At 50.3% G+C, this 14,790-nt stretch overlaps 1 protein-coding gene and 1 non-coding gene across 5 annotated transcripts in view; one reads left to right on the forward strand and one right to left on the reverse strand.

The window, feature by feature from the left end:
• Positions 1-14,790, forward strand: part of LOC144152880 (uncharacterized) — a 350,752-nt gene that overhangs the window by 80,289 nt on the left and 255,673 nt on the right. The gene's annotated exons all lie outside the window — the stretch shown is intronic.
• On the reverse strand, positions 2,573-2,645 carry Trnam-cau (transfer RNA methionine (anticodon CAU)). Its single transcript has one exon. It is a non-coding gene; the product is annotated as a tRNA-Met (tRNA).

The following is a 14,790-nucleotide window of genomic DNA, read 5'->3' on the forward strand; positions in this document are numbered from 1 at the left end:
CTCTGAAGTTGAGGTCGCTGTCTGGCCTTGTCGTAGGCATCGCATAGAGTACGACGCCCATTTCAACATGTGGAAGCGAAAAATAAGATTGACTCTGAGCCTGGATTGCACTAATCAGTGGTGCATAGGATTTCCAGGTCGTTAGAGTACGTGCTGATAATTACACCGTGTGATGTTTTCTTAAAGCTGTAACGCTGGTCGCCTGTTCCACCCTCGGTTTTGGCATTTGAAGCGGGAAGTTTGAAATCAGTAATCATTTAAGGCTGCTTATGATGAATTCGTTAATGGGGAGCTGGACCGTGCCTATTCTGCTTCGAATTAATAGCGCGCGTACCAACGAATGCTCTCGCTTTTTAAACCACTTTGGTATTGGCAGGAAGTGGCGACATTTCTTTCAGTGCTGACCCGCCGTGGTGGCTCAGTGGCTAAGGCGTTGTGCTGCTGAGCACGAGGATGCAGGTTAGATTCCCGGCCGCGGCGGCCGCTTTTCTGATGGAGGCGAGAAGCAAAAACGCCCGTGTGCACGAGATTTCGGCGCACGACAAAAATCCCCAGGTGGTCAAAATTAATCCGGATCCCTCCACTACGGCGCGCCTCATCGCCTGCGTTGCGTCGGCGCGGTAAACCCTACAATCCATCAATCAATCAATCAATCAATCAATCAATCAATCAATCAATCAATCAATCAATCAATCAATCAATCAATCAATCAATCAATCAATCAATCAATCAATTCTTTCAGTGCTGATACTAGATAACGATGGCGGACCATACGAGCACAGTTTTTTTTCTTTGAAATAAATCCCTTCATCTCTATACCCCTGGTCAACCTTTGCTCGAGTACCTATACGGAGGCAATCGTAAACTATGTCCCATTACGAATAAACAGCAGCATCTTGTGCACATGCGTTTCTTTTTCTTGTAGGCTGCGGGCATGTTTAACTGCACAGCGCGGTGTCCAACTAATCTACTTTATCTAACTAATCTGCTTTAATCATCTTGGCACCTTTGCTCGCGTTTCCTCCTGTCCGCGAAACGCCGAATTATTTGCGTACTGCACAGACCCAAACTCCTCGCGTTCGATCGACGAAGTTACAATCGGTGGTGGTGCACGCGTACGCGTTTATCCTGCCACGCACCTGTCGCTCGCGATACAGCGCTGCGTTGTTTATACAGCTTCGCGGTATACACCAACACTTTCCACCCGCGATGTTGCGGAGCGCGCTCTGCCGCTACCTAATGCTCGCCGATTCCGGACTCGTTGTCGAAACTGCCGTGTTGTCCTTCCTCGGGGACTAACTCATTGCCGGCAGTGTATAACTGACACCGACTGTTTGCCCGCCTGTCGCGCGAAGTTAGTTAGCGGCCGGAGAGGCTCGTTTCGAAGCCCAATAATGCTAATGATGCTTGTTATTCAAATGAAGTTCCGCCCGGTGAAGAAAGTTCTGGCGGCGGCGAGCACGCCTGACAGCCATCGTGTGGTTGGCGGGGGCGCTGGATGCATAAACTCCCTCGCACCCCCTCGGTTCCCCTGCGCCCCTTGTCGAACCGCGCTATCGATCACTCGTTCGCTCGTTACCGGCCCAGGGAGTGTTTTGAGCGAGTTTGAATATGCGAATGCAATTAGTCCTCGCTCGCCCGGCTCTGGCAGCCGGTCAGTAAGAAAAGAGGCTAACGAGCCTCTTTTGTTGCTGTAGTTCGTTTGGTGTAGTTTGGTGTGTATACGAGTGTAGTGTAAACGAGGGTAGCTTGGTGGTGTTTAGTGGAGCATCGCGGCGTGTTTCGTATAGGTTGAATACGGGCTGTTTTCTTGAAGAGCCTGGATTGTTGTACGCGATTAACGAAGGGTATAACGTCGTTGTTTGTTCAGCTGTCTCATCATTGTGTTTTCACAGAGAACGCGTCGTGTCGCGACAACGGTGCGTGAACGCGTAGCTAAGGCGATGTTTGCATTGGCTTTCTCAATCTTACCTGGGGGAGAATCTAGCTGTGTAAGATTCTGAGGAAGATCTCAGTGACTTCATGGAAATAATGAGTAGTGTGTAGGTAAGCATTGTCTCGGGTGGAAACGGCCATGCGGCACAGCAAACTAATGTGTTTTTTTTTTTGTCTGAAAAACTGCCGCGCAATGTTGCGCCGCGAATAAGTCGTTATTTGCGCGAAGAAATTCTTCTACAAGTTTCTTAAAAGGGCCGTGAAGGCAAAATATAAATTTGTTTACTTTGGACGAGCCAACTTCTGGTAACTCCTTCGACACCACTACAGCCCCGGAAGGCGTTTTGTTTTCAGGCAAAAAAGAGTAGGAAATATTGAAAATAATCGCGTGCCGCGATGAAATTGGGAGTTCTAAGAGCAGAGTTACATGGTGTTAACTCCATGTTAGTACTTAAGTGGTACAATCAAACGGAACAAGAGGCACCGCTACAACCGCATGGTCGTGCATCTGCTGCCCTTCGTATAATTTTTCAACACGCGCACACATACGCACACACCCACAAATAAAAATATAGAAGTCTCGGCCCTACGTGTCGCTGTAGCATACGTGAAAAAAAAAAAAAAAAAGCACTCCGCCTGCCCCGGGTGAGGATCGAACTCACGACCTTCAGATTATGAGACTGACGCGCTGCCTACTGCGCTACCGAGGCGGATGCGGAAAGGTACCTTATTGCTGCGTGGCACTTTCGATTGCACATCTTTCACTCGAATTGTCTGCCATCCCCATCCTACTGCTCTGGGAGAAATTTAACGCACTTCATGTACCATCGATGGCGCTTTGAGTGGGCGAAAAACATTTATGGAGTGAAAGTGTCAGCCTGGGCTTGCTACTTCAGTTGGCGAAGAAAAGAAGTGCAACGGGCGTACGCACCGCACAAATAGCGCTACACGAGCTCACACGCTCGCGTTATTGGGTCGTTGTCGCCCTTTTAGATCAGAGTTCATTTTCTTTTTCTCTTTTTTTCCCGCAGACACCGCGCAGGGGGGCGAACGTGTAGGAACTTCATGAAACGTGCACCAACAACTTACTCCATGCGTCACCTCATGTGCGTCTGTAACGACGCGGTTTTTCTGTTCTCCGCTGCCCTGACGCGTTTGTTGCGCGGCCTTTTAACTCCAACTTTATTGTTTAATCCCGGCTTTCAGCTCCGACGGCTTTCGTCTTCGCCTCGTGTAATCGTCGTTTTGTGAGTCAACTCGTCTTTCTCACGGGAGGATAATGTCGGCGTTCATACTGCCGCATGTGAGAGGCGAAACCTTCGCCAACAGCCGTTATAATCTCTCTCTCTCTCTCTCTCTCTCTCTCTCTCTCTCTCTCTCTCTCTCTCTCTCTCTCTCTCTCTCTCTCTCTCTCTCTCTCTCTCTCTCTCTCTCTCTCATATTAACTACGGCATTCGCACTGCCTTATGTTAGAGAGTCCAACCCTCGCCAACGGTCATTACACTCTCCCTTCCTCCCCCACCTCCATCCTTCCCTCCTCCTCCCCCCCTCTCCCTCTTATTTCCTTCGCCGACATGGGGCACGAAGGACGGTGAAAATGGAGGCGGGTACTTTCTTTTTCGTCTCAAGCGTGCGCTCTCCCTTTCATCACGGATCTCTCTACACATTGAATACGTGTGTATAGCTCTGCCTTTCTACGGCCTCCCCGCGGGCAACTCCTCGCGTGCCGACTCGAGGCCAGCAGCACCGGGCACGCACGCAGCTCAGGTGCATAGAGGATCGTCAGAATGTGATGTGTTCATCGTCGGCCTCCTCTGCGCAGAGTCGTTGCCGACGCATCATCACGTCGCCACGGACCTAACTCAGCGCGTCGAGGGTCATTTGTGGCCGCCGAAGTGACCTCCTCTTCACCGCCGCGGAGCCAAGGACGCTAGCTTGAAGCGCGATCCAGTTCGCCGGCTCCTGAGGGGCTTCTCGAGAGGTGCCGTCCGAAGACACGCCGTTATATACGAGCAACGTGTCTCCCCGAAGCCGTGCTGCGATGACCAGAACTGATTACATAACGCTGATATTTGGGTGCTTGCGGAATCGCTGTCGCGACACTTTGAATGCGGCGTTCAGGTGTCCAGGAGAGAATCAATATGTAAGTAGAAGTAGCGGCGGAGAAGCGTCGTGGTGGCAGATGGAGAGTCAGGAGCAGGCGATGATGTCGGCAAAGTCGCTTTGAACAGCCTGTTCCGAATTTTCCTCCACAGCCACTTACGAGCGGACGTAACGAAATCGTCACTTGTAAGGAGATGACACGAAGTCCGATCGCGTCATTTACGGGAAATCCGCCTTTCACCCATCCCCATTTCTTCCCTGTAATGTATCGTACCCTACTCGCGGTTGGCAATTTTCAATGTGACGGTGATCTTTTTGGTCTTGTGGACGAGTGTAAAGCGATGGATAATGCCAGACCTTTTGCTGCGGTGGTGCGGGGAGAGGGAACCTTTTCAGAACTATAGCGTTCCTATGCGTAGCCACGCGCACGGACGATACCTTTAAGGTGTTTTAGTTGACTGAAATGCTTCGCTTCAACGAAGTGTACACCATATTGCTGTATTTCTGATAAAGGGCGATGCAAATAACGTCCGTTAAAGAGAGTGTTTCTTGTGCACATGTAGTGCATCTAAATCTCACCCGCCGCGGTGGCTGAGTGGCTAAGGCGTTGTGCTGCTGAGCTCGAGGACGCGGGTTCGATTCCCGGCCGTGGTGGCCACTTTTCTGATGGAGGCGAAAAGCAAGAACGCGCGTGTGTACGAGATTTCGGCGCACGATAAAGATCCCCAGGTGGTCAAAATTAATCCGGAGCCCTCCACTACGGCGCGCCTCATCGCCTGCGTTGCGTCGGCGCGTTCAACCCTACAATCAATCAGTGTATCTAAATCTACCCGGAGCTTTCCTCCTACGGGCACGCGTCAGTGGTCAGACATTTTTTCCCCACGTGTCGAAGTTTCCGGAATGCACCTAGCCCAAGACATAAAAGCGTGACGCCGGAAAAGAGATTCGCGACGGAACGTGTTTTGTACACCTTGCGCGTCTCTCTGCAAGCGGGGACGCGCTGTGGGTGTTTAAATGTGTCGGACGGCAAGTCATTTAAGTGTCGCTAAGACGTCGGGTGTCGCGCCGCGAGAAGTTTCTGGAGACGCGTTGAAGGAGTGTTGCGTTAGCCTGTTGCTGTCGCGCCCTACCACGCGTTGGGGCATATGCCTACATGCATATCCAGCTTTACTCGACGCGACCACACGTTTCAAGCGCCATCCGCGTAGAAGCCACATTTCAAGTACGATAGTCTTTCTTGGGCGACTTGAACGAGAAAATTTTGGTCTGTCTTTCTGTCTGTCTGTCTGTCTGTGTGTCTCTCGGCCTGTCGATTCAGCCAGCCGGCCAAAGTAAACCAGATGCTGCGCAATGGTCTTATATACTCACAGCCAAATCTAGACGTCTAAGTCCGGTGTTAATGTTTATACTTGTCAACATTGTTGAACAAGAACAAGGCATTACGAAAATATAAGGCAGAAAATCAACACATGAGTGATATTTGCAGTGTTCCTTTATTCAAAAAATTTACGGATGCTTGCTTTTTGCGATGGCAAATAAAATAATAGATAAACTGCTGAAAACCGTCGCCTGCTGTTGACCGCGGTACCTGGCGGAATTAAAAAAAAATCAAACGGCAACAGCAACGACAGGCTCCACTAGATAGGTTCCGCATTCCCCTTGGAACGCTCGTGGAGTAGGGCAATGATGTTCTATAAACGTTGTAGTAGGGGCCTCGATTCACGCGCGTCTTCGCCGTAGGGCATCGAGGCACCCGACTTATAGCAGAGGAACGCGGTAAATTTAAATTGACTTGAGCAACCCTCTGGCGTGTTATCTTGGAAGGAACGAGACGGAAGAGGAACACCATGAGAGGAGACCGGAAAAGAGAAGAGATGCATTTACTTGCCAGGGGCGAAAGTCGACATTTGCAACGAAAGGAGCATATACACGGCCAATTTTTAAAACATATTTTTGACATGCACACACAGCAGGCCAGAGTTAGTCTCTCCCTCTCTTTCTCCCCCTCTCCGTCTCTCTCTTAGACAAGGAAATCAACTTTTCAAATAGCCTGAATTCAACCATTTTGTGGTTTAAAATCTCCCGTAAACGTACCGGCTTCGTATTTTTTTGTGACCGCGCGTACTTCGTTTCGATTCGGTACTGAAGAGTAGGGAGCAGAAGGAGGCGTGCAGTTTGCGTGTCCTACACACATCCTTCTTTTGCGAGCGCGCAAACCTTGCGCAATTTTGAACTTGTCTTTTCAGCGTATACCGTGCGGCTTGTTATTTTGTTAGCTGTCAACTTGAGGGCAGGCCTTGGAGAAGTTTCATTTATTTCGGCGTTGAACACGCCGCGTCTCGCCGAGAGCGGCGAATCCGCAGAGAGTGAAAAACGGTGTTTTGGGTGCACCTTGAAAGACGGCGGCGTCGTGTACGCGTCTATAACAACGCTGCGTCCGTGATTGTTCTTTTTGTTTTGTTTTTCTTTTATCCTGCCATTGATCGTACGTTGGTTGGGCTTTTATGCCGTTCGGGAACTTCTCGTTTTCTTGGCGCTCACTGCCTGTCGGGGATGATTTTCGGCGAGCCTTGGGCGAACGCAAACCGACACCTCGCGCTTTCCCCTGTCAGGATTCAGCCGACCGAGTGTCAAACTTTTTCCCCCAAGGAAACGGTCTGGGCAAGAAAAAAAATTCTGGTCCTTTCCTCGTTCATTTTTGTTTTCGTTTAAGTTTCGCAGATATTTTGTGCGTGATGCTCGGATCAAGCAGAATGCTTTCAGACCGCCTATTTGAAGCATGTCTCGACAACGGCTCATGTTTGCATTTCGTGACGCTAGATGACGTTATACCATACCATTTCGTGGCGTTAGGCAGAGAGGTCAGAGGAGGAAGCGTTGAAGAGAGCAGTGGGAAATGTTTAATGCGGAAATATGCGTTGGCGTGGAACGGGATGCCGAAATATCTCCGCGTTAAAGCTGTGGGCGGTGCGAAGAAGAGGTTGTGGCAGTCACTTATTTTTTTTTATTCATTCGGTACTTATATTGGATACGATCTGTGCGCCTCGTGGTAGCGCAGATGTCATCTCTATCGTTGTGACCCCAACCTCAAAGACGACGTACTTTGAAGGACAGGAAACGTAAGAAAACGATCCCGTGAGAGTCCAGTACGAGCTGCAAAACGTTTTAAGCATTCCAGTTGATCAACCAATTTCAGAGCACTTTAGGGGCCCGGCTTATCGTCGTAACTCGTCCGCGGTCACTCTATCCAGCCACCGCAGTCACACGGCGTAGCGCACTCAAATAGAGGCTTCGAAAATATACCCTCTTGCCCATCGTTTCAGCCCTCCGACCAAAAGTAAAGAGGAACAAGAAGTTTGAAGTTTATATACGCAGAACCGTTCGACACTCCTGGAACCGCCGGCACTTGCCATACATGTCCCCATTATGTAGCGCAAAGAAAACTGCAGGTGCATTTGAGGCAAACTATATGCACTTAACCGGCAGTCCCCGCGTTCATTTAGTTAGGAATGTTCGTTTGGTTGGTCTTTTTTACGATAGTAAAAGAGAAAAAGTGGCCGCGGAAGGAAAAATAAAGATCAAGTTCAAAGTGGCGCCGAAAGGTAACACGTGTGAGATGAAAGCAAGCACAAAAAGAACAGAGCTCTCGCTCGTGCTGTTCCAGGCAGAACAAGAAACAAAAGACAAAGAAAACGTGGCGCAAACTAGACGTGGACGAGATAAGATACGACAGATACAGGCGCCAGATATGGCACCTGTATCTGTCGTATCTTATCTCGTCCACGTCTATAGTTTGCGCCACGTTTTCTTCTTTTTTTGTAACGTAGCAAGTCTTGTTAGAAAGAAGAGGATGCGAGCTGTCCCAGGAGAAGGCGCGCGAACACTGCGAAGGCGGGACAATTGAATTGCATTGAACAAACTTCTGTTCAATCCATCAAGAGAGAAGTGAGACAGGAGCGTGAGCGGTGGTAGCAAAAAGCGCAGAACGGCGCCACTGCCCCTATCACTGCTCTGCACTTCCAACAGCTTTTACCTTGAATGGGGCTGTTTAATTTTTTCATCACCACCATTGTCTAGTTGGTCTTGATACTTGCACGGCGGCACTGGAATCAAACTTGAGATGCCAAATTATAATCTCTTGCAACACGAGGTACAAGCTCGAACGCGCGGAGGCGCAAGAAAACGCGTTGAACGAGTTGACGTCAGCACGGGCTGGCAGTTGCCATAATATAGAGTTATAGCAGAACGGAAAGCCAGTCCAGGCATGGTACCCGGTACACCTGTGCATGCGCACAACCATTTTTTTCAGCCTCTGCGCACGCGCCGTAGCACCGGTCGCCTACCCGGTACCGTACCGGGACCGGTTCTCCGCTCTACTGTCTGATGTTTTTACGTCAATAGATAGTTTTAGCATTCCGTCCGATCCGTCATGTACGTCGTTACCGGGTTTACCGGGACCCGTCTGCGCCTGCGCGCGCGGAAGGGCGATGAGGAAGGGCGAGGAGGCGCGTACAAGGCGAAGGCAGGCCCGCGGAACTACCGCGACGAATGCACAAGTGCCCAGACGGGTACCGGTCAACCCGGTAACTCCGTACACGACGGAACGGACGGACTGCTAAAACTCTCTATTATCGGCCCATACCGTACTGTTATGACTTACGCAGCCATAAAGCTGAGCCTGCAGTGACTGAGACGGTCAGGTCCTCGTTAGGAAATTCTATGCCGACCTGGCGAAATGAGCGTCTGGAGTGGAGGGCGTGTAGTTTTTTGCTGCATTTTCTTTCCCGCCCCCTTTCAGCCATGCGGTTGTTGGGGGAATAGAGGCGAGCGAGTAGCTTTAATTGGACTTCTATTGAGGACGAAGTTCGACACAAATTATTCGGGCCTTCCCGGTGGCACAGCCTTTTGCAACGCAGGTATTAATTACATCGTGACTGTCATGTCTCTACCCCGGAGGTGAACGCATGATCAGCGCTGTTGCTATGGTAACCAGGAGCACGGGTGCTGCTAAAGCGAGACGGGAGAGCGTCGTTGCTATAGTAACGCGGAGACTCTTCGCTGCGAAATCGCAGCAGGTGCGCGAGCCGCAAAGGAAGCGTAGCTGTTGCGTCAGTAGAAGTAATGTAAAATTTTGAATAAAATAGCTTGATTATCGTCGCAGTAAATTGAATGCTACCATTACTGGAATAACGCCACCGTCAAAATACGGACGCGACGTAGTCAGAACGTGGTACCCATGCATGTCGTCGCAGTGTCGTTGGATGTTCGTGCCTGCGTACACTTAATTTTCGCGTTATCGGGTAGAGTTAGCGTCTGCCAATTTTCTACCGCCGCGGCGTCCGAACGATGCTCTAATCGGCGGCGGGCAATTATCGATAGGCGGAGCTGTAACGTTCCAATTATAGCGGCACACGCTCAGCTGCAGGTAACAAGGTGGTTAGCCTGCAGGCGAAACAAGGCGGAAAAGAGGAGCGCTTCGTTTTCGCCTTCCTCTATCCATAGAATGGCGCTCACAGACCCTTGAGGCCGCGTCTCGAATCATCCGCGGCGTTCAGCCTGTGATCACATCAACTCAAAACATACCAATGTCACGCTCAGGTAGACGAGATCTACTGACCTACATCCAACGCCCTCGACCATGGTCGGTCGTCAATCTCCTGTACACATTTTCTTCCTCCATGGCTTACCCTTTCTTTAAATACATCTCTTTCACGGACCAAGTCGATCGCGGTACAACTTCGCGCGTCAACAAGCGCTTTATACACACCCGCACAGCGCCGCCGTGACAGTTCGCGCGTGTCACGCTCTCCGGACGCCGTGGCATCGCGTCGGCCTTCAGCGTGAAAGACTAGTCCGCGCAGCGGCCTTGGCAACAGCGCTAGCGCGCTCGCACCGATCATGTCACGACTCACGAACGAGCAGAGCTCCTCTTTCGAACGAGGGGACACTTTGGCGACGAGGACGACAGGCGGACAGGGAGGGCAGTGGGCCGAGAGAACGTTCCCTGAAGCCAGCTAGCCGTATATAGCTGTCCGCGATGGCGGCCGTGTACTGCAGTCGGGCCCTAACCTCGTTTCGTGAGCGCGCAGGACAGCATCCCGTCCCTCTCAATCTCCCGATGTCTTCTCGGCTCCTGTTTCTCGTCGTAATACACTCGGCGCGTCTTGTTCTTCGGCGCGTATAGCGTTGCGCCCGCCTGACGACAAGAAGGTCCGCTGTTGCGACGCCAGAGCTGCTTTGCCGTCCGCTTCTTCCTCGACGAGCCGAGAAGGGGACCGATTCCCTGCTTTTTTTCCCCTCTTCCTATACGGTTGCCGCGGTGTATAACCCGGACAGAAGTAAATGAGAGGAAGGGAGATTGTCCGGAATTTGGGAAATGCCATCGAGCGCGAAGAAGACCCTCACGCCGATTCACTCTGACATCTCGGCGCTTCTCCGCAGGCGTCGTCGTTGCTAGTATTCGTGTCGTTGCTTCCTTCCCCGCGGAGATGGAGAATCCTGCGCTGCCGAGTTGCTGCAGGGGCGTGGAAGCGGGAGCGTCGGCTTGTCGTTTCATCTTATTCCGCTTCGTGACTTTTGCGACTCTTTGAATGCGCGCCGTGCGATCTGTTTCCTTTTGCGAAGCAAAGAATTATGCCAGGCAGGGGAACGAGTGGACGTGAAAGTGTTCGAGTGAAGAGAAATGTTCCGGCGAGGGCCTGGCATGATGACCACCTCCGCGGAGCTGGATGAAAACTCCGACCTGTGCTTTTTGTTTGCGTGGCAAGTTGTCGCGATTGTTTTATTTCTCTCATTATTTCTTTTGCGTGGTGCGACCGAGCTCCTAGATTGCATTGGGGGTTACGCCCGGTATTATAACCAGGGTATATTTTTTTTTTCGTTTCGCGTCGTTTTCAGACAGCGCTGTTAGCATTAATTAAGGCGTGTATCCGCCGCCGGCACTTCAGCGCATTCGCGTTTCGCTTAAGTCATGCGCGGCCTTAAGTCCACGCTGATAGCGAGGTGCAATTGCGTGCTTTACGTTAAAGTTTCCTATCCTGTTTAAGGTTCAAGAGGCGAATGTATTCAAGCGAAATCAAACTTTGAACGTACGGGTCGCACTGATGGCGGAAATGGACTTGGAAGTGTACACAACCGGTTTGAACTTGTGCCCAGGTGTATATCGCTTTCGGATCGTTTGTCAAAACGTGGCCATCTGATATCGCTGTTTCCCGCAGCGTCTGCCACATGTCGGAGGTGTTTTCCGAATGAAACATGTGTTTGAGATCAACAGTGTTAGTGTGTGTCTCGTCTTGTTTCCGAAAACGTGTGCTACAAGTACTGCGCACCGACATGCAGACTCGGACAAGACAAATGGCGGAAATTCGTTACGCATCTTGTTCATCCCTGTGTCCTAGCCTGCCATCATTTTCTTACCGTATGCCTTCGGCTGGGATGCGCCAGTGGAGCTACTCAATCCCAGAATGCAACTCGCCAATGCCCTTCTTGTTGGTTGGAAAAAGCGCAGCAGATACGAGGGCTAGCAAGAACGCGGGACAATTACAGCGCTATTCATAACGTGAAATTTTATTTAGGAGAATGTACGTGTGGACACGCAATAAACGTCTGTGTCATTACAAATCCGGTATTTAACTAGTTAGCTAACACCGACCCATTCATTATTTTAGAAATTCGACAGCAAAATGCAATCTGGCGTTAAAAGTGCAACGAAATCGAGGCGAAGGTACCACTAGTTTACCACGTTTTACACAAGTGCCTTGGACATTAAACGTTATTGGAAAATTAGTTATGTTATGACAGTGTTAGTGCTCACGGGTCATACGCTTGCTGCGCGTTTGTTAAGCATACCCCAAGTTCTCGGTTCTCAGAAATTGTATGTTGTTTTTGCAAGAACTTATTCGAGCAGTTTCTCTGAAAATTGCGGCAGGCGTACAAATTAATATTTGTAGGGGCGAATTTCCTTAGGCGATCAGACTGTTGGCGTCTCCTGTCGTCGTCGTCACCGTCGTCTCATGTAGTCACGGTACTAAAACACCAGGACACTCGTTTGCGCCTCGCGCTAGAGAGCTTCGTGCTTCAAATACGCGAGACTTTTACAGAAAAACTCTATACCTCTACCCTCAACGGTTTCATCTCCGTTGGCAAAAACGCGAAGGCGCAAAGAATACACTAATACACTGCATGCTTCGTCCCGCCCCAGGTTTCGCGTTAGGGGAGATGGCCCAGGATTTTTTTGTAAAAGTTTATATTAGTCGTTTGTATGCACTATATGTTTTGCGCGTCAAAGAAAGAACTAAAACTCAGGTTCTTGCGTGTCAGACTCCGTACTAGGGTTGTGTACAGACATGATTTCTTTTTTGGACGTTGTCGAGAATGCTATTTGCCTAAAACCCGCTTCTTGAGTTTTGTGTGAGGGGCTTAGTTGCGTCTGTTTAGTGCCAGATCTAATTGCAGGGCCTATAACTTGATCTGCGACAACTTATTTAAGCGTTCTGGTGAGCTGCGATAGACCTGGGGTAAGTGACTTGGCTTGTCCAACTGAAAAATGCATGAGAAGGAATTCTACAGGTCTCTGTCTTCCCCCTGAACTCATTTTGGATTTGGCGTTATGAAAGGAACAAAAATAAACACCGTAGTTGGGCGCCTAAAACAGCTATGGGAAGGGACTAGTGTACGTCTGTTTGGTAAAAAAAAAAGGCATGAGCAACGTATGGCTCTCCCAGTTTTTCTATGAACATTTTTTTTTATCTTCGTTCAAAATTCCTAGGTAGCTCATGGCCAATGCATTTCGAACCGGCTCCCAGCGTATTGATGTCAGGGCGGAAATGTACCCCGCAGATGATTTCGAAATCAAAGTTGTAAAATATCCCTCCGTCTCTCTCCCTCTGTCCGTCTCTTCCTCTCACCATGCAGTGATACGTATGTGGTACGGGCTGGGCTTTTATTTTATTCTATAGCCTTTTACATTTTTTGTCCCTTTCTCTGTTGTGTCCTTGCTTGAGAACGCCCATGGTTATTTCAGGAACGCCGCCGTCGGATCAGTTTTCAAAAGTTGAATGGCGAAATGAACTTCAACCGTGCGGCAACAGTATTTGGTGGCACGATCGTCGGAAGTGAGCTGGGCCGGAAATTCGTTTTGGAATAATCTAACGAAAAGACAAACACGAAAAAGCACGGAGGATGTAACGCGCCTCAGGGGAGCATCAGAAACGACCGAGAAAGGCCGAGATGAGGTTCCCTGGGCGAATATACGAAGCAACCGGGAACAGACAGCGCCGAACCATCTCCAAGGTGGCGTAATTCCGCGAAATTATGCGGCGCGTTTCGCACGACGGAGTGGAAAGCTTTTTTGTTTTCTGACATTCCCTTTCCAGCTGGCAAGCTCTTTACCTTTTTATTATTTTTTCCGCTGAGAAGTTGAAAAAAAACACGAAAGAGAAAGAGAATGGGGTGGAGCCTTACTTTGTATTTTTTTTTTTTTTCCCTCTTCCAGTCTTGGCCTTCGTTAAGAGCGGCAACGCGGCGTAAGGCCGCGCAGCGTATAACGGCCTTTTATTACAAGCGGCGCCTTTTGTTCTTTCTGTCCGAGCGACTCTGTGGCGCGCCTGGAATCTCCGCCTTCGCTAGGAGTCCAAGAACAAAGCAAAAGTGCGCAGAGAGCCACGAAGACGGCGGTCGGCGTAGGCGACAAAACGAGATTCAAAGAGGCGGCTGCAGGGGGGAGGGGGAGGATCAAGAAAAGACAGTGACTCTGGACAAGACCAGACGGCAAAAACAATGGCGTGAGCGACTGAAGAAACAAAATAGAAAGGCAGAAAGGAGGAGGAGGTTCGTGTGCTCCAGCGACTCTGGGTGTTCCGCAGGGCTCGGCGCTTTCCCCCAGCTTCTTCGGCTCCTCCCGTCGTGGGACCAATCCAATTTTGCCGCGCGCGCTACTTCGCAGTCCGTCGCCGCATCCGAGAGAGCGGAAACCTTGATCCTTCTCGCCGGTCGACGCTGCGTCGCCGTCTTCAGCCGCCTCGTCTCTGCCGCATTTTTGTTGACGGCCCGGCAACAAGTTTCGCGGAAAATGGGATTCCTGCTGCAGTGACGACGCGCCAATCTCATTTAAGCACTCCTGCGCCAGAAACTCTCGCCGAAGTCGGGCGCTTACCTGTATACTCTCGGACAAGCGAGCTCCCGGCTCGTCTTGAGCACGGAGTCGTGATTTGCGTTATAATGCTATTTGATTCAATCAATAACACATGCGATGAGGGTATTCTGTTGCTGAATACGTAAACGTCCGCACCCTTGCCGTGGTGGTGCAGCGGTTAACAGATTCTGCTGTGCTTGTGTGACTCTGGATTCGATTCCCAACGCTGCTTTCTGTTGTGTTGCACACGCGCGCGTGCGCGCGCGCGCAATAAGGGACAGGGTGAAGACCTCAGTACCGGGAAACGAGAAATTCGTTTCAACTGAACAACTTCAAGATATGTACCGCATCAGTTAACAGTTACCTTGGCGAGTCGGGGTAAGGCGAACGCCGTGACGGCGCCGAAGAGAAAATGCACGATGAGGGGCAAGACGACTTACAGTGAACGCTGACATTAAACCTTTAACAGGACGTGTTGGATGTAAGAGAGCTCTCATGATCGTCGTTTCATCTTTCGTCTCTGTTTTCCATTCTGGCGGCTTTACAGTGGTGCGAAGTGTTTTTCGTCATTCAACTTTGCTTGTATCCCCGATGCTGCGCGTGTTTTTACGACGCACGCT

The sequence above is a fragment of the Haemaphysalis longicornis genome, unplaced genomic scaffold, assembly GCF_048455015.1.
Source record: "Haemaphysalis longicornis isolate Haplotype H1 unplaced genomic scaffold, Haemaphysalis longicornis Haplotype H1 scaffold_9, whole genome shotgun sequence".
Classification (NCBI taxonomy): domain Eukaryota; kingdom Metazoa; phylum Arthropoda; class Arachnida; order Ixodida; family Ixodidae; genus Haemaphysalis; species Haemaphysalis longicornis.